This window comes from Lepus europaeus, chromosome 4 (assembly GCF_033115175.1).
Source record: "Lepus europaeus isolate LE1 chromosome 4, mLepTim1.pri, whole genome shotgun sequence".
In the NCBI taxonomy this organism is placed as follows: domain Eukaryota; kingdom Metazoa; phylum Chordata; class Mammalia; order Lagomorpha; family Leporidae; genus Lepus; species Lepus europaeus.
In genome coordinates this window covers 162242592-162266594 of record NC_084830.1, presented here as the reverse complement: position 1 = coordinate 162266594, position 24003 = coordinate 162242592, and positions in this window count along the sequence as shown.

Here is a 24003-nt window from a genome sequence, read left to right as displayed (position 1 = left end):
GGGCTCCGGCCAGGGCCTTCCCAGACTATCTGCTTTCTGTAGGGAGGACACGAAGGACAGCCACGGCCAAGGGCTGGGAAAGATGGACATTCCACCAGAGCACAGAGCAGGACAAGGGTGAGGGGAGCTTCAGAGAGGGAGGTGGGCTAGAAGACAAGTATGTCACCAACATAAGGAAATAAATATGGAAAGAAAGGCATGGTGGACAGCCAGGCAAAATGAGCTCCTGCCATCAAATGCCTTCAGCAGTAAAAAGGAGTCTGATTAATGAGAACTGGCATCATTAATATGGAAGATCACAGGGCGTAAGGAAGGAGTAACAGAAGGGAGAAAGTGATGCACAGACTCAGGCAGAGGAAAGAGTGAGCATTCTGGGCCATCCTGCCCTGAGGACGGACAGACCCCAGCGTGTGCGCAGGAGGGATGGAAGCAGCCCGCAGAGAAAAGGTTAGACCGTGCAGAGCACGCAGGAGTCACATTTAACAGCACCGGGGACTCTCTAAAGTACACTTCTAGCAAACTTACTAATTCAACATATTCTTTTGGAGTGCCCAGTATTCTAGCATTGGAGATATATCGAGGAATAGTAATTTTCTAACAAATACCACAGAGACTCAAATTAAGAGTGACGATGTGTATCTTATTCAGTTTCAGAAATTGTGGTCTTACAAGAAAATGGAAAAGCTTGGCTGTTGACTCACTAGGTTCCACTGGAATGATCTCACTGAGGGTGTACTGGGTGTGGCCTCACTGGGGTGCACTGGGCATGGTTTCATTGGGGTGTACTGGGGATGATCTCACTGAGGGTATACTACTGGGTGTGGCCTCACTGGGGTGCACTGGGCATGGTCTCACTGAGGGTGTACTACTAGGTGTGGCCTCACTGGGGTGCACTGGGCATGGTCTCACTGGAGTACACTAGGTGTGATCTCACTGAGGGTGCACTGGGCATGGTCTCACTGAGGGTACAATGGAGTGGTGTCTCTGAGGGTGTACTAGCTGTGGTCTAACTGGGGTGCACTGAGTGGTCTCACTGTGGGGGGGGGGGTACAGCAGATGATAAACTTGCCAGGGTGGCTGCTTTGAGTCCCTGGGGCCAGAGCATCCCAGGAGGCGGGTCCTCCTAACCCAGTCAAGGGGCTTCTGAGAGGCTGAGAGACCGCAGCAGGACTCCATGGAGAAGCTTTGGGCAATGGGCCCTTTGGAACTTACTCGACTTTCCCCTGGAAGCCAAGGGACCACAGCCATGCCTGCAGCAGCAACAGCAGTTACAGAGGCCCTGGTAACCACTCAGCACCGTGTGGGCCCTCGTTCCCCAAGACTGCAGACAGGGGGACCTCAGGAGCCCAGTGCCAGTGACCTCTCACTGCACGTCCAGCATCCATCCTATACACAACAAGTTGAGCCCCCACAGGCCCACACTCCTGGACTCGTGGCCGGTGGGACTGCTCACCGGCACCTGCCCTCTGCCCCAGACGGCCTCTGTCTTGTTCCTTAAGGACTTCTCTTCCCACTGCCTCAGTCCTCAGGTTCCAATCAAGTTCCAAACACATCTCTTCTCCAAAACTGGGTGTTCAAGATAAGAAGAAACAGAGGGAAAACAGAGGGAGAAAGAAGCACTGTGCAAGCTGAGAGAAACGTGGCTGTGGGCCGCTGGAGTCCAGCCTTGCCTTGGTCCAGCAACTGCCGTCACGGTCACTGATACACCAAGTGGCACTATGGGAGAGCTCAGGATCAAGGCGCTGGAACCAGGGCTCTTACCCCAAGGGCTGCCCTCTTGCTGGCACTGTGTATCACATAACCGCAGTTCACTGCACACAAACGTTTTCCTGGGGCTCCAGGCTGTGCCGTGCTCCGGGGAGCAGCTCTGGTCTCGGGACAGAGGAGCACAGTGGCTGTTGGCCTCTACTCCAGGGACCCAAGCCCCTACGTTGCAAGGGGCCAACGTCCTGGAGCCGCTCAGTGTGCCCCTTCTTAACACAGAGCTGGGCCTGGCTCAGGACTTCCTCTAGAGGCCCACACGCTCACACCGCCTGAGCGAGGCTGCTCCCAGGGCAAACGCTCACCACACTGGCTGAGAACAGGTGCTGGTAGCAGAGAACCAGACCCGGGAGAGCAAAGTGGGACTGGGAAGAAACAGCAGGAAAACCCTGGTGTGAGAGTCTCCATTCCCGCCTCACTTCGCACAAACTGTGGTTCACAAAGCCACTCCCGAGCACCTGTTTCTGAGCTGTGTTCAAGCTGGGAGTTTAATTTCAGGGTCTTGATTTCGTAGCTCTTTCCCATGCTAACTGTGATCTAGTAACTGGTTACACCCTTTAATTGGCTGTGGCTCATTTTGATCTCAGGGAAAGTAAACAGAACCTTGAACAGCTTTTCCTTTCCAATCTTGGATTGACGTGTGATCCCTGTGCGTTTCCAGGGGCACAAGGCAGCGTCTCACACTGACCACGGCGGCAGATGCCCGTCCTGCTTCTGCAGGTTTCCTCTGTGTCTGGAGCCGACCAGCTCCTCTGCTCCAGGTCTTTAGAGAAGAAGTAACACATCATGGTCATCAGACCCAGAGCCACCCGCTGTGGTGCCGATACACCAGACCTGGGATGTGCACCCTGCTGGGTTTCAATGTTTATCATCCAGTCACCTCCCAGGCTCTAGCAGTCACTGTTTCAAATGTAGACTGAATATGTATGGAGTGGGCTGGGATTAAAGAGCCGACTGGAAAGCCAGCTAATTAGCACACAGAAGGTAACAACCTGAAGCCAAAATGTTCTGAACCCAGCGTGTGCAAAAATGAACCCCTTTTCCTGACACCGGTTTTGTTTCTCTCAGTGGATCAGAAACCCAATCCTGACTAAGGCCTGGATATTTCTCAATATCGTCAAGAACTATCTAGGGATCTGCTGACAGTACAAACCCCCGGGCCAGCACTGTGGCACAGTGGGTTAAGCTGCGGCCTGCAACGCCAGCATCCCATGTGAGTGCCAGCTGGAGTCCTGGCTTCTTTGTTCCTGAGCCAGCTTCCTTCTAGCACACCTGGGAAAGCACTAGGAGATGCTCAACTGTGAGGGCCCCTGTCACCCATGTGGGAGACCCAGATGGAGTGCCTGGCTCCCAGCTTTGGTGTGGCCCTGCTCCAACTCTTGCAGCTATTTGAGGAATGAACCAGCAGATGAAAGTGCTCTCTCTCTGCTTTTCAAATAAATTAAAATAATTTTTAAAAATTGAAAACAAATCCCTTGGGTTGCTTCAGACATCATGAATCAGAATTCCCACAGGGTGGCTCTGACTGACATAAAGATCCAGAACAATGATCCTGGGGGAAATGAGACTCCCATCTGCTGGTTCACACCCCAAAAGCCAGCAGCTGGGAGCTCCATCCAGCTCTGGCACGTGAGTGGTAGCAGCCCAACAACCTGAGCCATCACCTGCTGCCTCCCAGGACACTGCAGTCAAGAGCCAGAGCTGGAAGCCCAGCGGGGCACTAACATGTGGGACACGGGCATCTTAACCTGCGTCTTAACTCTGAGCGCAACATTCACCCCAGAAAAACACGTTTCTGTAAGATGAATGTGAGTTAATTGAGCAGTGTGGGAAAGACATATGGAAATTCTTTTTTAAAACTAACTTTAGAACCTTCCTGCGAATTTTGAAATTGTTTTAAAATTAAAAGTTTAAGAATGCATTTTAAAACATGGCAATAGGACACAGATCCACAGATTGGCTAAAAGCAAAAAAAAGCTTGAAAATACCTAACACAGCCAGGAAGGTGAAGCCACTGGAACTCCCTTCTGGAAATTCACTGACAGCTGCCTGTGCAAGATGAACATACACGCTCATTCTGTGACCTAACTACTTCTGGATATCAACAGAATTGCTACATCTGCCCATCAAAACAGCACATATAAGGATGACCCTGTCAGCACTGCTGGAAACAGTCCAACACGTCTCCACACGGAACCAGATGAAGTATTCGAGGTGCACTCATGAAACAGGCATGCAATACAGGATCTAGAGCCACACTCAATGGCACGGGCACACAAACTTAACATTACATGGAAGGAACTAGAGACGAAATACCTACCACAGGACTCCACTGATGTGAAGTCCCTGAACAAGAAACTACCCTGAGGGTGGAACCGGAAGGGGACATACAAGGGGCTTAATTGACTACCTCTTTGTCCAAGTGCTGGTTACCTGTGTGAACTCAGCTTATGAAAATGCACTAAGTTGAGAATTTGTGGACACCTTTCTGTAAACTCACAAAGTGTAAGATGTTAATTACTGGACAACAGTGAGCAAAATAAAAATAAGCCCTGATCAAATCTTCACACCCTATACTAAATAAACATACAACAGATACCACTGTTAACTGCTACAAAGCAATGTAAGAAAGATCTTTGAGGCTATGAAAAGACTTCTCAGACTTCAAACCAAAAACATACTCCACACTCCATAAAAGGACAAACTGCTGAGTTGAATCTCATCAGAATTTAAAACTTGCTCTGCCAATGACTCTGTGAAGAGGCTGAAAAGAACTAGGAACAACATGTGCCAACCACATCCACAGAAGATCTGTATCGGGAACAGAGAAAGGATTCTCAGAACTCCACAGTTAATACCAAGTAATTGAATTTTTAAAAGGACAGAATAATCAATGACCACCTCATTGAAGAACAGAAACAGGTGGCAAACAGGCACACTAAGCACTGCCCACTGTCACCACCCGTCAAGTGCAGATCGCACCTCAGGGGAGGGCTTGCACACCTGTCAGGGTGGCTGAAACAAACACATGGGGACCAGCAGATGCCCAAGGAGGTGAAGAGACAGACGTGTTCCACACTGCCGGTGGGAATGAGGAAGGGCAAGAGCACCCTCATACAGAGCACAGGGGCTTCTGACAAAATAAGCATACTCCTCCACAAGCCCTCGTCATTGTAGCCCTGGGATTTCAGAAACGTCAGAATGTAAGTCCACAGAAAGCAATGCACACAAATGCTCGTAATTCTCTTTATTCATCATAGCCCCAGACTGCGAAGCACTCTGATGTCTTTCACCAGGTGAATGGATAAACAAATGGTTGGACATCCACGCCAGGGACTGCTACTCAGCCAACAGGGCAGGGGCCAGCATTGTGGCACACGGGTTAAGATACCATGGGCAACTCTGGCACCCCATATCATAGTGCCAATTGAGTCCTGGATACTTTGCCTCCCTTGCCAGCTTCATGCACCTGGGAAGGCAGTCAAGGAAGACCCAAGCTCTTGGGCCACCAGACCCATGTGGGAAACTAGAATGGAGTCCTTGGCTCTTGGCTTTAGCCTGGTCCAGACATGGACGGTGTGGCCATTTGGGGAGTGAATCAGCAAATAGAAAATAGCTCTATCTCTCTGGTATTCTAACTTTCAAATAAATAAATAAATCCTTTAAAATAAGTAGGAATTATCGATATGCAAAATAACTTAGATTTATCTCAAGAGAATCATGCTGAATTAGTGGAAAAAGCCTATCTTTAAAAGTTCCAAACTGTATAATTCCATTTATAAAAGAATTTCAATATTTATTATTTATTTGAAAGGCAGAGTTGGAGAGAGAGATCGAGATCGAGAGAGAGAGAGCGAGAGATCTTCCATCTGTTGAGTCACTACCCAACTGGTCAGGCCAGGGCCAGAAGTCAAGCTTTTTCCCGGTTTCCCACGTGGGTGGCAGGGGCCCAATCACTTGGGCCATCTTCACTGCTTTGCAGGCCATTAGTGTGCTGGATAGGAAGTGGAGCAGCAGGGCTTTGAGGCGGTGCCCATACAGGATGCCAGCATCACCAGTGGCGGCTTATCCCACTGTGGCACGACACCAGCCCCTATAAAACATTCTTAAAAGGACTGACGGTGATGGATTGGTGGTTCCAGTAGTTACTGGAAAAACCCTAAATGCTTTCAGAGTAATGAGAAGGTGTCTTCAAAAAGTTTTTAAAGAAGATAATGGAACTGCTATAAGCTACATTTTAAAGCAAGAATTTGTCTAGTTCTGAAGGATAATGGCTTTGATCCTCGGATTTCATGCCAGTCATGACAGCATAATAAAGACCTTCAGATACACAAAGAAGCAAAACAAATAATGACTAAGAGAATCTCTCCAGGCCTAGTAAATACAATCTCCATCTCATGGATCTGAGGGAGATTTTACTTACACAACACACGTATACACTCTAGAAGTGGTCCAGTCACGAGTACAATGACTAGACGGGAAGAAACAATCAATTTACAAGGAAGAACGTAGCTGAAAAAGTGACAGTATTCTAGATTAGTCTGCTGCTTAGGAATAGAGTTTACTTGTAAATAAGAAAGCCACACTCTGAGTCCCAAATTCCAAGGTGGTTAACACAGGAGATGTGGAGAGGGGAAGAGAGAGCTGGGGACATCAGACAGGGTGGCAGTCCTGCTCGTTAAGGGCAGAGGCGCATTCTTGGTGTTAGAAAAATTAAGTTTGTTGAGCTGTGCTCTAGCACCAGAACATACAGCTCATCAGAGTACAATCGCGTTTCTCTTTTCTATAGATCATCACGGCTCTCAAGAATAGCAGCACTTGGTTAGCTGTCGAGTCAATGAATGAACGAGTGAGTACATTAGCCAATCAATGAGCAGTTGAATTGATTGGTTTTTGAGTAACACTTCACAGGTCACAATTACTTCAAAGACTGGATTAAAACCTATCCCACAGAACCGTGTGCTCACATGGATTCCACAGACCAGTCAGTGTGCTCCTGTTCCACAAGTTCATTACGCCATCTAATCTTCAATCAAATCACGTAGTACGCTGTGTGATGCAACTCCACTCATGTATAACGTTCTAGTCCTCTGCACATGAAGAATCTTGGGCTCAAAAACTTTAAGTGATTTGCAAAAGGTCTTAGGAGCGAAAATGCAAGTTTAGGAAATCTGACTTTAGACCACATTTTCTGCAGAAAGTCTGGGCAGTGAGACTGAGTTAAAAATATTAAAAGATGGGCCAGCGCCACGGCTCAACAGGCTAATCCTCCGCCTTGCGGCGCCGGCACACCGGGTTCTAGTCCCGGTCGGGGCACCGATTCTGTCCCGGTTGCCCCTCTTCCAGGCCAGCTCTCTGCTGTGGCCCGGGAGTGCAGTGGAGGATGGCCCAAGTGCTTGGGCCCTGCACCTGCATGGGAGACCAGGAGAAGCACCTGACTCCTGTCATCGGATCAGCGCGGTGCGCCAGCCACAGCGCACCAGCCGCGGTGGCCATTGGAGGGTGAACCAACAGCAAACAGGAAGACCTTTCTCTCTATCTCTCTCTCTCACTGTCCACTCTGCCTGTCAAAAAAAAAAAAAAAAGAATATTAAAAGATACTGCACTCTATCAGGAATCTTCTATGCCTAACAGTAGATTTGAAATACACAAAAAAACTGTAAAATACTACAGAGGGTGATCAGTTTATACCTGCTGCTGAGAAATCAAGAAAAAAGAATGAGACAACAGAGGATTTCAGTAAGAAAATTTATAATCCTGAGGCATTAAAGATTTAGATCAGTGGGTCCCTGACATCTGAAACTGGCACTTTTTCAGGAGTTAGGAATTTGACTATTTAAATTTTTTTTTTTTAAACTGACACAAAAATTACAGATCCGGGAAAAACGCCCCAGGCTCCCCCGGTGTTCTCGTCTTCCCGCAAGGATGCTCACGGGAGTTTCACGTGCACCTTCCTGTGCAGTGACAAACGCAGCACCAATGCAGCACTGCAAAATGCAACACGCAGTCCAGTGAAGCCAGAGGCTCAGCGCCCAGGGTGTCACTGGGCGGGTCACAGAGATGCACTCTCTCCTGCACATTCCAAGATCCCTGTTTCCCAGAGGGAAAGCAGGCAATCGGCATAAATCACAGTGAATGCACAGTTGAACCCAGCAAACCACCCCCAATTATTTAGGAAAAGTTCTGTACGAAGCAGGACTGGGCCAGGTGCCAAGATTTCAGCCTCAGACACCAGCCGAAGGCCGACATGCAACAGGTCCTTACACAGACAGAAGCTCCCGGCCTGCTGCGGGAATCCACTTCTGCACCCCGGTCTATGGGGTTTTCTACTTTAGGGCTGCTTTGCATATTTCGTGTTAGACTTAGAAAATAATCTCTTTTGTTTAGGCTTTCAAATTAAATGTATACTGATGGCCATCAACTTAGTCACTGTTCCTAATTTTGGGAGTGTTTCATTAAAAAGAAAAAGTCCTGTGTCAAGTTTACTTTATTATTAGTCTTTTCAAGGAGTCTCAGTTTCATATACCAACTTATTCTGTTTTCTCCTTATTGAATTTATATATCTATTTCTTTAGTGTTTTATTTTGCTCTTTCTGTATTCTGCAGTGAAAAAGCACACTCAAATAAATCTGAAACCAAGAATGCAGTGAGCAACTTCTACAACATAAGGAATGAGGTAGCCCACAGGGATCCTGTATTGCACATGGCTAAGGGCAAACCGCCCACAGGATTTCCAGATGAGTCCCTATGTCGGGGGAAACAAATGGAGAGCAGACACAGGGAGAGAAGCTCCCATAAGTTCAGAGTTGGTTACAGAGTAACAAGCAGAAAGCATCTTTGCAACCCAAGTATGCTTAAAAGTCGTATTTGCAAAAAAAAAAAAAAAAGTAGCATACTATTTAGAAATTAGTCAAAACGCATTAATGAAATGGTACAAGATGGGAAACAGCATACAACTGAATTAGTGAAGCAGTAAGAGATGATCAAACATAGGAAAAATATTAAATAACAGCCAAGTTCATTCTAGAAAGGAAGCATAAACTACAAGGGAAAAAGTTAAGCTTAAAAATGGATAAGTTTGAAACAGGTCAAAGGTAGAAAAAATTAAGTCTCAACTAAAAATATAAAAAAATCTGAAATAAAATTCAAAGTATCAAAATAACTACAGAACATCCAACATCTGAACAAAAGTCATCTCTAGAGAAGAATGAAACCAAAGCAAAAGAATAGGATACTGACAACACCACACACACGTGTTCACCCCTGCCACCCCCACACGCATGCTGTATTAAAGAATATAACATGCAGTAGAAACTGTACACTCAAATGACAACAGTTTACTCTGGAAAAACTATTCAAATTTCAAGAATAAAAACCAAGTTCAAATCCTTTTGTTAACTGGACAAAAGAAAAAGGGAATTATAAAGAAAATAAAAATGAATTTTTATTATCAGATAATGAGATAGCAATCTTTTATCAACATTATGAACCTAGGCAATATTACTCCTCTGAAGTTAACTTCTAAAAAAGAGGTTCAGATGACCATACTAATAGCAAGGCTGCTGGAGAGCATGACATATGTTTCTAATTCTAAACGAAAGATAAAAGTAAACTTAAAAATCTAATAAAGTACGTACCATGTCAACGTGAGGAAAACCCCAAAACCCTGAAGAAATACACAGTTGTGTCCATGGATCTGAACAACCAACTGTGCCAAGATGTTGCTTCCTCCCAGCTTGATCTATAAATTCAAAGCAATCCCAATCAAAATCCTAGCAAACTATTTTACAGATATCAACAAACTAATTCTAAGATTTACATAGAGAGGCAAAAGACCCCAAAGAACCAACATTGGAGAACAGAAAAGCTGGAGCAGTGATAATACCCAATGTCAAAACTTCCTGTGTCAAAACTTCCTATAAAGCCACAGTGATGGTGAAAGGATAATCAAACAGATCAACAGAAAAGAAGAGAGCTCCCTGAAAGGCAAGCACAGATAGGGTCAACAGATCTTCGGCAAAAGAGCAAGGGCACTACAATGGAGCAGTCTCTTCAGCAAATGCTGCCAGAACAACTGGTTGTACATGAGACACTAAAAAACAAAAAAAAAAGAATATGGACACAACTTTATACCCTTCAGAAAAATTAACTCCAGTGGGATTATAGACCTAACTGTAAAACAAAGCTGTAACACTCCATAAGATAACCTAGGAGGAAACCCAGATGAGCGAGGGCATGACAAAGCCTTTTCGGTGAGATCATTGTAAGAAAATGTCTGGTGTCCATCTTCAACACAGAGGGGAAATTGCTGTCAGCTGACCTGCAGATGCAGCAGAACTCCCCAGGCAAACAGGACGTTAGGGAGTCACCCACTCACCAGAGGAAACTGAAGTACACAGAAGGCAGGCAGCATGAGGGAAGCCTGCACAGCCCACAGAACCCACCCAGTGAGGAACCGGGGAGGGACCCGCGTGCTTGGATATAACCCACTTGCTCTAACCCTCCGGGGGTACCTGCTCAGACACCAGACCTTGCAAGACCAGTAACAAAGTCTCACTTTCTCTGCACTTTGAGTACAGGTCCAGCTCTTGAGTGGACACATGAGGCTATGTCCCACAGGCATGAAAGAAAGGTTAATTCAAGAGTTCTGGAGGGGCGGAGCCAAGATGGCGGATAGTGAGGACGTGTGCCTTAGTTTGGGAAAATAAACTTTCATAAAAGTGGAATTACTGTAGCCTCAGGAAAAGACTCAAGAAAAAAACTGCAGAGGAAACGCTTCCGGATCTCGTGGATGAGACACAGAGGACTTACAGGGAACCCACCGCGTGGAAAACCAACCGAGACGAGCCGAGTGGCAGCGGCGGGAGAGGAGCCAGAGCCTCAGAATCTCGCCAGCGCGGGAACGGAGGAGGAGGGTAAGACAAAGACCTGAGAAGTCCGAGACATTGGGGGGAGGGGGAACAGAGGCCTCTCCCTTCACTCACCAAGCAAAACAAAGAGCACCGCGATTTTACATATGTAAAGCTCAGCCAAACTCAGTATCTTTAGCAAAACTGGAGAACACATTGAGGGCTGCATAATCTCTGTGTATGGTCCCAGGGGTAGATCAAACGAATACTCACAAAGGCCAGATTTCAACTACACTCAACTCCACTCCCAACTGAGTCAAAAAAAAAAAAAAAAAGAGAGAGAGAGAGAGAGATCGAGCCAGCAAGGAGCAAGTGAGTGAGAAATCTGGGAGAGTTGCTCTTTACACAGCCTTAAACCTGAAGAAACAAGCATAGCTCTCTGGCCACACCCATCACAGCCCCTAAGGCTCCAACAAAGCAGACAGCTCACTTAGAGGCATAGTATAACGAGAGAAAAAAACAAAAACAAAAACACCACAAATTATCTCTAACATGCCAAGCAAGAAACATAGAAGCGGAGGTACCAAGAACAGGGAAGGCACTATGACGCCCCCAAGTGAACAAGACACGCCAATGCAAGATTATGAAGATTATGAGATAGAAGAAATGAAAGATACAGATTTCAAAAAATTTATGATAAGAACATTAAGAAGTTCTCAAAAACAAATTCTTGAACTACAGAAATCCTTAATGGACAAGATAGAAAATCTCTCCCGTGAAAATGAAATATTAAGGAGGAATCAAAATGAAATGAAAAAACTAGTGGAACAGGAAACTGCGATAGTGACAAAAAACCTCAATGAAATGAAGAACTCAATAGATCAAATGGCAAACACATTAGAGAGCCTTAAAAACAGAATGGGTGAAGCAGAAGAGAGAATATCGGAATTAGAAGACAGAGAACAGGAAAGGAAACAGTCAAATCAAAGAAAAGAAGAAGAAATCAGAAATCTAAAAAATACTGTCAGGAACCTACAGGATACTATTAAAAAACCTAACATTCGGGTTCTAGGAGTTCCTGAAGGCATGGAAAGGGAGAAAGGATTAGAAGGCCTTTTTAGTGAGATACTAGCAGAAAATTTCCCAAGTTTGGAGAAGGACAGAGACATCCTAGTACAGGAAGCTCAGAGAACCCCTAATAAACACGATCAAAAGAGATCCTCACCACGACACGTCGTAATCAAACTCACCACAGTGAAACACAAAGAAAAGATCCTAAAATGTGCAAGAGAGAAACGCCAGATTACTCTCAGAGGATCTCCAATTAGACTTACAGCTGATTTCTCATCAGAAACCCTACAAGCCAGGAGAGAATGGCGAGATATAGCCCAGGTACTAAGAGAGAAAAACTGCCAGCCCAGAATATTATATCCTGCAAAGCTCTCATTTGTGAATGAAGGTGAAATTAAGACCTTTCACAGCAAACAGAAATTGAAAGAATTTGTCGCCACTCGTCCAGCCCTGCAAAAGATGCTTAAAGATGTGTTACATACAGAAACACAGAAACACGGTCACCAATATGAAAGAAGTTAAAGGAAGGAAACCTCACAGCAAAAGATCACAGGAATCTCAAACCAGATATTAGAAAACATCTTTGGCAAATGGCAGGGCAAAGTTACTCCTTCTCAATAGTCACATTGAATGTTAATGGCTTGAACTGTCCAGTTAAAAGACACCGATTGGCTGACTGGGTTAAGGAACAAAACCCATCCTTTTGCTGCTTACAAGAAACCCATCTATCCAACAATGATCCATACAAGCTGAGAGTGAAAGGCTGGAAAAAGATATACCACGCCAACAGAAATGAAAAGAGAGCGGGCGTAGCCATCTTAATATCGGACAACATAAACTTTACCACAAAAACTGTTAGGAGAGACAAAGAGGGGCACTATATAATGATTAAGGGATCCATTCAACAGGAAGATATAACGATTATCAACATATATGCACCTAATCATAGGGCACCAGCTTATTTAAAAGACTTGTTAAGGGACTTAAAGGGAGACTTAGACCCCAATACAATAGTACTGGGGGACTTCAATACTCCACTCTCAGAGATAGACAGATCAACAGGACAGAAGATCAACAAGGAGACAGTAGATTTAAATGACACTATAGCCCAAATGGATCTAACAGATATCTACAGAACATTTCATCCTACATCTAAGGACTTTACATTCTTCTCAGCAGTACATGGAACCCTCTCTAGGATTGACCACATACTAGGCCATAAAGCAAGTCTAAGCAAATTCAAAAGAATTAGAATCATACCATGCAGCTTCTCAGACCACAAAGGAATGAAATTGGAAATTGGCAACTCAGGAATCCCTAGAGCACGTGCAAACACATGGAGATTGAACAACATGCTCCTGAATGAACAATGGGTCATAGAAGAAATTAAAAGAGAAATCAAAAAATTTCTGGAAGTAAATGAGGATAACAGCACAACATACCAAAACCTATGGGATACAACAAAAGCAGTGTTAAGAGGAAAGTTTATATCAATAGGTGCCTACATCAAGAAATTGGAAAGGCACCAAATAGATGAGCTTTCAAGTCATCTCAAGGATCTAGAAAATCTGCAGCAAGCCAAACCCAAACCCAGTAGGAGAAGAGAAATAATTAAAATCAGAGAAGAAATCAACAGGATTGAATCCAAAAAAACATTACAAAAAATCAGCCAAACGAGGAGCTGGTTTTTTGAAAAAATAAACAAAATTGACACCCCATTGGCCCAACTAACTAAAAAAAGAAGAGAAAAGACCCAAATCAATAGGATCAGAGATGAAATGGGAAACGTAACAACAGACGCCACAGAAATAAAAAGAATCATCAGAAATTACTACAAGGACTTGTATGCCAGCAAACAGGGAAATCTATCAGAAATGGACAGATTCTTGGACACATACAACCTCCCTAAATTGAGCCAGGAAGACATAGAAAACCTAAACAGACCAATAACTGACACAGAAATTGAAACAGTAATAAAGGCCCTCCCAACAAAGAAAAGCCCAGGGCCAGATGGATTCACTGCTGAGTTCTACCAGATATTTAGAGAAGAACTAACTCCAATTCTTCTCAAACTATTCAGAGCAATCGAAAAAGAGGGAATCCTCCCAAATTCTTTCTATGAAGCCACCATCACCTTAATTCCTAAGCCAGAAAGAGACGCAACATTGAAAGAGAATTACAGACCAATATCCCTGATGAACATAGATGCAAAAATCCTCAATAAAATTCTGGCCAATAGAATGCAACAACACATCAGAAAGATCATCCACCCAGACCAAGTGGGATTCATCCCCGGTATGCAGGGATGGTTCAACATTCGCAAAACAATCAACGTAATACACTACATTAACAGACTGCAGAAGAAAAACCATATGATTCTCTCAATAGATGCAGAGAAGGCATTTGATAAAATACAACACCCTTTCATGATGAAAACTCTAAGCAAACTGGGTATGGAAGGAACATTCCTTAATACAATCAAAGCAATATATGAAAAACCCACGGCCAACATCCTATTGAATGGGGAAAAGTTGGAAGCATTTCCACTGAAATCTGGTACCAGACAGGGATGCCCTCTCTCACCACTGCTATTCAATATAGTTCTGGAAGTTTTGGCCAGAGCTATTAGGCAAGAAAAAGAAATTAAAGGGATACAAATCGGGAAGGACGAACTCAAACTATCCCTCTTTGCAGATGATATGATTCTTTATTTAGGGGACCCAAAGAACTCTACTAAGAGACTGCTGGAACTCATCGAAGAGTTTGGCAAAGTAGCAGGATATAAAATCAATGCACAAAAATCAACAGCCTTTGTATACACAGGCAATGCTTCGGCTGAGGAAGAACTTCTAGAATCAATCCCATTCACAATAGCTACAAAAACAATCAAATACCTTGGAATAAACTTAACCAAAGACGTTAAGGATCTCTACGATGAAAACTACAAAACCTTAAAGAAAGAAATAGAAGAGGATACCAAAAAATGGAGAAATCTTCCATGCTCATGGATTGGAAGAATCAATATCATCAAAATGTCTATTCTCCCAAAAGCAATTTATACATTCAATGCAATACCCATTAAGATCCCGAAGACCTTCTTCTCAGATCTAGAAAAAACGATGCTGAAATTCATATGGAGACACAGAAGACCTCGAATAGCCAAAGCAATCCTGTACAACAAAAACAAAGCCGGAGGCATCACAATACCTGATTTTAGGACATACTACAGGGCAGTTGTTATCAAAACAGCATGGTACTGGTACAGAAACAGATGGATAGACCAATGGAACAGAATAGAAACACCAGAAATCAATCCAAACATCTACAGCCAACTTATATTTGACCATAGATCCAAATCTAATCCCTGGAATAAGGACAGTCTATTCAATAAATGGTGCTGGGATAATTGGATTTCCACGTGCAGAAGCTTGAAGCAAGACCCATACCTATCACCTTACACAAAAATTCACTCAACATGGATTAAAGACTTAAATCTACGACCCGAAACCATCAAATTATTAGAGAGCATTGGAGAAACCCTGCAAGATATAGGCACAGGCAAAGACTTCCTGGAAAATACTCCAACAGCACAGGCAGTCAAAACCAAAATTAACATTTGGGATTGCATCAAATTGAGAAGTTTCTGTACTTCAAAAGAAACAGTCAGGAAAGTGAAGAGGCAACCAACAGAATGGGAAAAAATATTCGCAAACTATACTACAGATAAAGGATTGATAACCAGAATCTACAAAGAAATCAAGAAAATCCACAACAACAAAACAAACAACCCACTAAAGAGATGGGCCAAAGACCTCAATAGACATTTTTCGAAAGAGGAAATACAAATGGCCAACAGACACATGAAAAAATGTTCAAGATCACTAGCAATCAGAGAAATGCAAATCAAAACCACAATGAGGTTCCATCTCACCCCGGTGAGAATGGCTCACATTCAGAAATCTACCAACAACAGATGCTGGAGAGGATGTGGGGAAAAAGGGACACTAAACCACTGTTGGTGGGAATGCAAACTGGTTAAGCCACTATGGAAGTCTGTCTGGAGATTCCTCAGAAACCTGAACATAACCCTACCATACAACCCAGCCATCCCACTCCTTGGAATTTACCCAAAGGAAATTAATTTGGCTAATAAAAAAGCCATCTGCACATTAATGTTTATTGCAGCTCAATTCACAATAGCTAAGACCTGGAACCAACCCAAATGCCCATCAACAGTAGACTGGATAAAGAAATTATGGGACATGTACTCCATAGAATACTATACAGCAGTAAGAAACAACGAAACCCAGTCATTTGCAACAAGATGGAGCAATCTGGAAAACATCATGCTGAGTGAATTAAGCCAGACCCAAAGAGAAAAATATCATTTGTTTTCCCTGATCGGTGACAACTGAGTGCCAAAGGGGAAACCTGTTAAGTGAAATGGACACTATAAGCAACAATGAACTGATCAGCTCCTGTCCTGACTTTAGATGTACAATGTAATACTTTATCCATTTTAGTATTTGTTGTTATTGTTGTTGTTCTAGTACTATTGGTTGAACTCAGTAATTAACACACAATTATTCTTAGGTGTTTAAATTTTAACTGAAAAGTGATCCCTGTTAAATCTAAGAGTGGAAAAAGAGAGGGAGGAGATGAACAATTTGGAACATGCTCAATTGGACTGGCCGCAAATGGTGGAGTTAGAAACGTGCCAGGGGATTCCAACACAATTCCATCAAGATGGCATGTACCAATGCCATCGCACTAGTCCAAGTGACCAATTTCAGCTCACAATTGATAGCTCTGATAGGTCTAAGACTCAAAGAGATCACACAAACAAGACAAGTATCTGCTAATACTAACTGATAGAATCAAAAAGGGAGAGAAAGATCCAACATGGGAAGTGGGATACACAGCAGACTCATAGGATGGCAGATGTCCTAAACAACACTCTGGCCTCAGAATCAGCCCTCAAGGCATTCAGATCTGGCTGAAGAGCCCATGAGAGTATAGCAGGCATGGAAAGCCAAGATATCATGGAAAAAAAAAAAAAAAAAGACCTAAATGAATGATCTCTGTGAGTGAGATCCCAGTGGAAAGAACGGGGCCATCAAAGAAGGAGGTACCCTTCTCCGAAGGGAGGAGAGAACCTCCACTTTGACTATGACCCTATCGGAATAAGATCAAAGTCAGCGAACTCTAAAGGCTTCCATAGCCCTGGCAACTCATGACTAGAGCCTAGGGAGATTACTGACGCCATGAACAGGAGTGTCAAATTGTTAAATCAGCAACAGGAGTCACTGTGTACTTACACCCCATGTGGGATCTGTCCCTAATGTGTCGTCTAAAGCCAAGTGATGCTATGACTGGTACTGAAACGGTATTTTTATACTTTGCGTTTCTGTGTGGGCGCAGACTGATGAGGTCTTTGCTAATTATATACTGAAGTGATCTTCTGTATATAAAGAGAATTGGAAATGAAAAAAAAAAAAAAAACAACCTGGTGTTAAAATGGAAATGGCATAGAAAATTAATTAATTTGAAAAAAAAATTCTGTAGGATCTCTGTCTTTAATGTGCTGTACATTGCTATTTAATGCTATAATTAGTAATCCAATGGTAGTTTTTTCACTTGATGTTGCTATATGGGCAAAAAGTTGAAATCTTTACCTAATATATACTAAACTGATCTTCTGTATACAAAGAGAATTGAAAATGAATCTTTACATGAATGGAAGGGGAAAGGGAGCGGGAAAGGGGAGGGTAGTGGGCGGGAGGGAAGTTATGGGAGGGGGGAAGCCATTGTAACCCATAAGCTATACTTTGGAAATTTATATTCATTAAATAAAAGTTTAATTAAAAAAAAAAAGATTAAAAAAAAAAAAAAAAGAGTTCTGGTCTGTGAAAGACAATGTCGAGGACATGAGAAGACCAGTGACAGACTGGGAGAAGAACGATTATCCAGAATAAAACAAGGGCTCTTAAAACTCAACAAGAAGATAACATGGTTTGAAAGTGGACTTAAGTCCTTAACCTGGTCTTCAACAGAAAAGATATTAGGCAGTAAATTAGCACACAAGAAGATGTTCCATATAACACATCATCCCTACGGAAGTGCAAATTAAAACAATGCAACCTCAATCCACACCTATCACAACAGCCAGCATCTATGGCACCACAACACCAAATCCTGGCAAAGCAACAGGAGTTCTCATCACTGCTGCTGTGGATGTAGAATGGACAGTCACCTTAGATACCGTCTGCTGAGTTTTTGTAAGACAATGCACACGGATACTACACATTCCAGCAGTCATAGTTCTTAGTGTTGACTCAAGAGTTCAAACTTTCATCTACAAAGAAACATGCACACAGACGTCATAGCAGCTTTATTTGTGACTGCCAAACTGTGGGAGCCATCACTGTGTTTTTCATCAGGTAACCTGATACACAGACTGTGTCACCCCCAGACAGTGAGGTATTATCCAACGCTCAAATACAGTACTAAGACACAAAGAAACATGGAGCAAATGTAAACACATATTGCTGAGTGAAAGGAACCAATCTTAGAAGGCTGAGCACTCCATGGTTCCAACTATGTGACATTCTGGAAAAGGCAAAACTACCGGGATGGTAAAATGGTTAGTGGTTACCAGGGGGTGGAGAAACTGATGACAGGCAGATCACAGGGGATTTTTAGGGCTGTGAAAATTCTGTGTGTGTGGCACTATAATGATAGACACATGTCACTCTCCACTTGTCCATACCACTAGAAGGTCTAACACCAATAGTGACCCCTACTGTAAACTCTGGATGATTAACGATGTGTGGTGTAGGTTTTCCAGTTGTACCAGATGTACCACTCCTGTGCAGGAATACTGATCATGAGAGGTGCTATCCAAGTAGGAGAGTAAGAAGCACACAGAAAATCTCTGCACCTTCCTTTCACTCTTGTTCTGAACCCAGGATTACTCTAAAAATCACATAACCTAAAATATTTGACAGTATGTAATAGCTATATTCTTTGAGAGTGCAGACCGAGTACTACTGCAAGAAGTAGGAAAATAGGGCAAGTGTGTGCATGTTCTCAGTGACTGCATTGATCAGTACAGTGTTTGTATTAACACTGAGACTGCTCTGCATGGCTACGACAAATCCTGGGTCAAACAACCCAGCACTCTGGGACTTCTCATGTGGAACAGAGAGACACGTGTCCCGCAAAAATCCTTTGCTCTTGAATTTGAATCCGGAGCACCACCATCACTTTGTAAGCTTTTTACACACACAGCAGGGGACGGCCAAGAAGCTCCCAGGAAATGCGCATTACTTTTTAAGCCCATTTTCCCGTGAACATTTCAAAGTTTGCCACATCACTGCTGAGCGATGAACTAGGAGGAACGACTTGCCCGAGCGGCGCTGAACAACCCTCATGTGCCCGTTTCAGTCTTGACATCCTGGTTCCCACATCAAGAAACCAGGGCCTCCTGGAGAATGACTGGCACCCAGCCTAGGGCAGGCAGCGGCCTGGCTGACCCTGGAGCATCTTGCCGTCCCAGGAAGTGAGGGTTCTCAGAGAGGCAAGAAGTTCTTCCTGGTCAAACGTAGCACAACCTGAGTTTCAACAAAGTCATTGTGATGAATTAAAATCCCCCAAATATGTGCAGAGCCATGAGTTGAAAAGGATATTCAAGAAAAACTGGTGATCTTAGGAGACCAGCTCATTATTTTGAAAACCAGCAAATAAATGGCAAGAATCAGATATTTATCTTGGCTAAGCAAACAATGGTGAGCATCATTTAATGATTCATTCTTCAGCTCTGTCCACCCCGGAAATTATCCCCTATGCTACGCTCTTCACTCCAAGTGAGCATTCCCATAATGAGCATGTCCAAATGTTTTAAAATATAAATCATTGATCACTTTCATACTACTAATAGATTTTCTTACGTCGTAAGCACATTTACTGCAGTGATTTTAAATTTGTGTTCTGTTTGTTCCCACACTTCGGCTTCAGGCTATGCCCTCCAGCTGCTGCCTCTCAGAGTATACTGGTCCTCCGTCAGGCCTGGGCAGTGTGCACTTTGGTCTGGGGGTCAGACGGTGCCCATCACAACCAGCCAGGTCTGTCACAGGAGTGTGTGACCAGCCAGACACAGGCGCAAATCAGAGTGTGTGTGTGCTCTGGAAAACCTGTCTGAATTCCCTCTTTTAATGTGGCATAAAATAGTAACCTTATTCCTATTTTTTCGGCCACTTAATAGGACAAAGCCACTCTCAGCTCAGGGAATGCACAGGAATAGGGAAGGGCTGGATTCTGTCTGCATCTGTATTTTGCTGACTGCAATGCTGGGCAGCTGTGTCTTGGGTCTCGGGCCATGGTGAGCTGCCCGCTAGCTTACGTTTTCCTGGCTAGCTCTGCTGCTCCAAGTTCCCGTATTTCCTGGGTGGTACTGATATGTATTTCAATGAGCGCCTGCTGCATCAGGAATTCACCCTGTGTTATGTTCTTCCATCTGTTAAGTCTCAGAATCTGTCTGCATCCCACTGCAGAGACAGCGAAAGGACCCCAGGAATGGAGGTAGGAAGGCTGGCCACTGTTCTCAGACTCTGACAGATCCCCAAGAGCTGGTGCCTTCTGCCGAGCTCCTGCCTCTAGTAATCTGGTCTGTACTGGATGCTGAGAAAGCAGGACTGCTCTGCTTCTTAACTATGTGGAAACACGAAATTTAGGTCAAGATTAATTGAGGAATTCCTTGTTTATATATTTTTTCCTACCGGAAAAAAATTGGCAATAAACACAAAGCTACCAGTTCAACACCCTGTTCACCTACAGGATGCCTGTGGCAGGCAGCCAGCTTTCACCGCTGGGCATCTCCTGGAAGGCGCTGAGGAGTCTCTGCCCAGAGCTATTAGCACCGATGACCCCGGGAGCATCGGCGTCAGGAGGGTGGCCTCAAAAGCATGCACCACTGAGGTCTGGCCGTCTACAGGCTGATGTTGTCAGAACTGTTCGCGCTCTCTTGTCCTGTTCTACACCAGCAGCCCCCTCTGACCATCACAAATCCTCCTAGGGTTTGACAGCTAGAAAAAGCAGGACAGCTACCCCAGCTACCCCACTCCATGCCAGGAGAGAAAACTCCCAGCATCCTCCACTGCAAAGCTCCCCCCAGGCAGGGGGATATAACAGGACAGGTGAGACAGCACTGCAGGTCGCCTATGAGGAGCCCGAGCAGTGTCCTGGAGCAGGAGAGGATGCAAGCCTGTACAGGTGGTCTTACAGCAATGACCACTGCCCACCCAGGGCTCCAGAAATTCTCCCTGCAATACTGGCCAATGGGAAGATGCCTGACATGTGAACAGACCCCTCCCTCGTGGGCACTTGGAGTGGTTCAGCCCCCAGGGGGCCAACCCCAGGAGGCACTTACTGTGCAGGCAACACTTGCCTCACTTCCCCAACTTCCCTGTAGGGTTTTGGTGGCCTGCCGGGGCTGGGATCTTCAAAGCCTGATTTGATCCATTTTACTTTGCTTCTTCGTTGGATCCACACTGAACACAACTGTGAAAGCATCTATCCCACACCTGTTTTCTGTGGAAAGCACACAGACTGAGTGTTAACATTCTGACCACTGCTCAGATCTCCTGTGCATATGCTTGTCCAGGACATGCTCTGGCTGGAGCGCAAGTCAGCAGGAGCGTCTCAGCCACACACCTCCTCCTGCGCTGTCAAAACTCCTATTGTACTTTGCAGCTCCATCACTCTCCAGGTCGCCTCAACCTGAACAAGGCAAGTAACTCAAACCCAAATCTTAAGATGCCTCAGGAAAAATAGGTTAATTATCTCTTCATACACTTGACACTCAAAAGAAGTTCATTATAGTTGGAAACATTTAGGGCAAAATTAATTTTCTGAACATGAACTTGGGGGATTTGTTTCTAATTCAGGCGATGCAGCCGAAACCCTCTTAGACGTGGCCGTAAGCATGCTAACCTGGTTCCGAGGGACCGGCCACTTTCCAAGCCTGTCTCATCCACAGCGAGCTCTCCTCTCTCCAGGGCGGCGTTCTTGGCCTCACAGCCCAGACAATGCCTCTTCCCCAAACCCCTGAGGACTGACTGTCACATTTCTTTCACTGCTCATCTTAAGGGCTTCATTTTGTCTCCCTGCACCTAAGTCATCCTTTCAGGTCAGATCCCAGCCTGATATAGGAACTGATCATCTCTCCAAGAGCAGTGGCTTTTTGTGCGATGGAGGTGTCGTGCACCTGAATTTCTGAAAGCAATGTGCGTATGCAGAGACTCGGGAACGAGGGCCAGCCCAGGGATGCAGAGCCAGCCAGCCCCACTCGGCTCAAGGCAAAGGGAGCAAGGGTGTCTCTCACAGGACCCCCAAGCTCACTGTGACCAACAGAGCCGACTTCCCCCACGTTTGTTTCTCTCCTGTTCCTTCCGGCTTCAGCCAACGGTGATTCCAAAGATTCAAATTTGAACCTTTTCTCTCCACTTTTCCCCCATTCGGTCTTCAGTACCTTCTGTTAATGCACAGTCTGTAAAACACACCCTAAAACTCCCCAACCCTCCCTGTTCAGCACCACGCCCTTGCTCCAAGCCGACATCAGTTCCCGCCGTAACATAGCACAGCCCTGTCAGTCATTCTATTACAGTTTTCTCTCCACCCTCTGCGAGCAGCAGTCAGAGTGCCATTCTTTAACGCAGAGATCAGATGTCTCCTGAAACCACGTACAGGGTTTCTGGTGTGGCACAGGGAAGTGGGACACAGAATCCTACTGGGGTTCAGGAGTCCACAGACTGCAAGGACAAATATCCCTCTACTGGCACTGATGTCCCTCATCCTCCAGGGTCCCTGACTCCAGTCGCGTGCAGGTGCCATGGGCGCTGTATCAAAGCTTCACTGGTACTTGGGCCTGCCGTGGCCACTTCTGGACTGACTGGCTGGATGGTGCCCTGTGGCTGCTGTATAAGCTACCCCAAAGCAGATGGCTGACTACAGCAGCAACCGATTCTCTCCCTGTCCCAAGGCCCTGAGTCTGCGGTGAGGGCCGCAGGGCCGAAGGCATGGAGCTTTGACTGCCGAGCCCTCCCGCCGGCTCCAGGGGAAAACCTGCCCTTGCCTCTCCCAGCCTCTGGCAGCTACATTCTTCCCGCCATCTCTCTCCACCCCATCTTTTGTCACCTGTTCTCCGGGCATATTATGTCTCCCTGTGCCTCTTGTGTAGAACAACTCTGGGGAAGGCATTCAGGCCTCACCCAAGCAACACAGCAAAATCTTCCTCTTCAAGAGCCTTCGCTTCATCCTAGCCACAAAGACCAGTGAGGGGATATGTACAGGGCTCCTGGGCCAGAACCTGACATTTTCTAACTGCTCTGGCTCAGCTCAACTCATGGGCCACCTACTGGTTTCCACTGAAGGTGCTTTGGATGGACACTGAGCTCGCCTTGTTCGTGAGACAAACCATGCATCAGCAAAGCCAGACTCACATATCAGGGTGGAATCTGAGGGGGCAGAGGGTGCAAGGCCAACACTCAGGTGACAATGAGGGATTGATGCCTCCATCCACGATCGTGCCAAAATGCCCACTGCCCTGAGCTTCCTGACAGCCTCTGGCCAGCCGCAGCTTAAGCTTTCAAACCCTCACTGAGGCCTACAATCTTCATGCACACTGGCATCTCCTGGCTTTCAAGGCCTCGTCTCCTCCACAGTCCCCTGTGCCCAGCGGCTCTTGCAGTAACAGCAACTTAAAAAGCATTTCCAACCCTGGGGTCACCACTGGCCACCTCCTCTGGCAACAGTCCCTGGCCCAGATGTGTGCTGCCACTTCCTTCTTTGTGCTCAGGATTCAGGGTCAATGTCACGCACTCAGAGCCTCCTTGTTTATGCCTTCCAACCTCCAACACCTAAAACCATCCTGTTTATCAGCCTGCTTGCTCCCTTACAATGAGTCCTATTAGATGAAGCCCTTAGGGCAGGAACCTCACTTGTCTTTGTTCCCTGATCCACCCATAAGCTGTATAGCACAGAAGCCATTCTATCAAGATGTGGACAGCAACAGGCACCCACTCAGCCCTCATGAAAAGGCTGACGAGTCGATCCACAGAGGAGCAGAGGAGCGGGAGGTCAACACCAGAAGACAGGTGTGCCCTGCCGTCTGCATGCCTTCGGCTGTGCATGCCACGGTTAGGCGGGACTGCACCTCGGCGGGCGCAGACAGTCCTAGTTCCGGGCCTCTCCTCAACGCTCAGACTGTTCTTCAGGGTAGACTGCGGCTCCAGTTCTTCAGAGAAAGACATCAGTGTATTCTGAA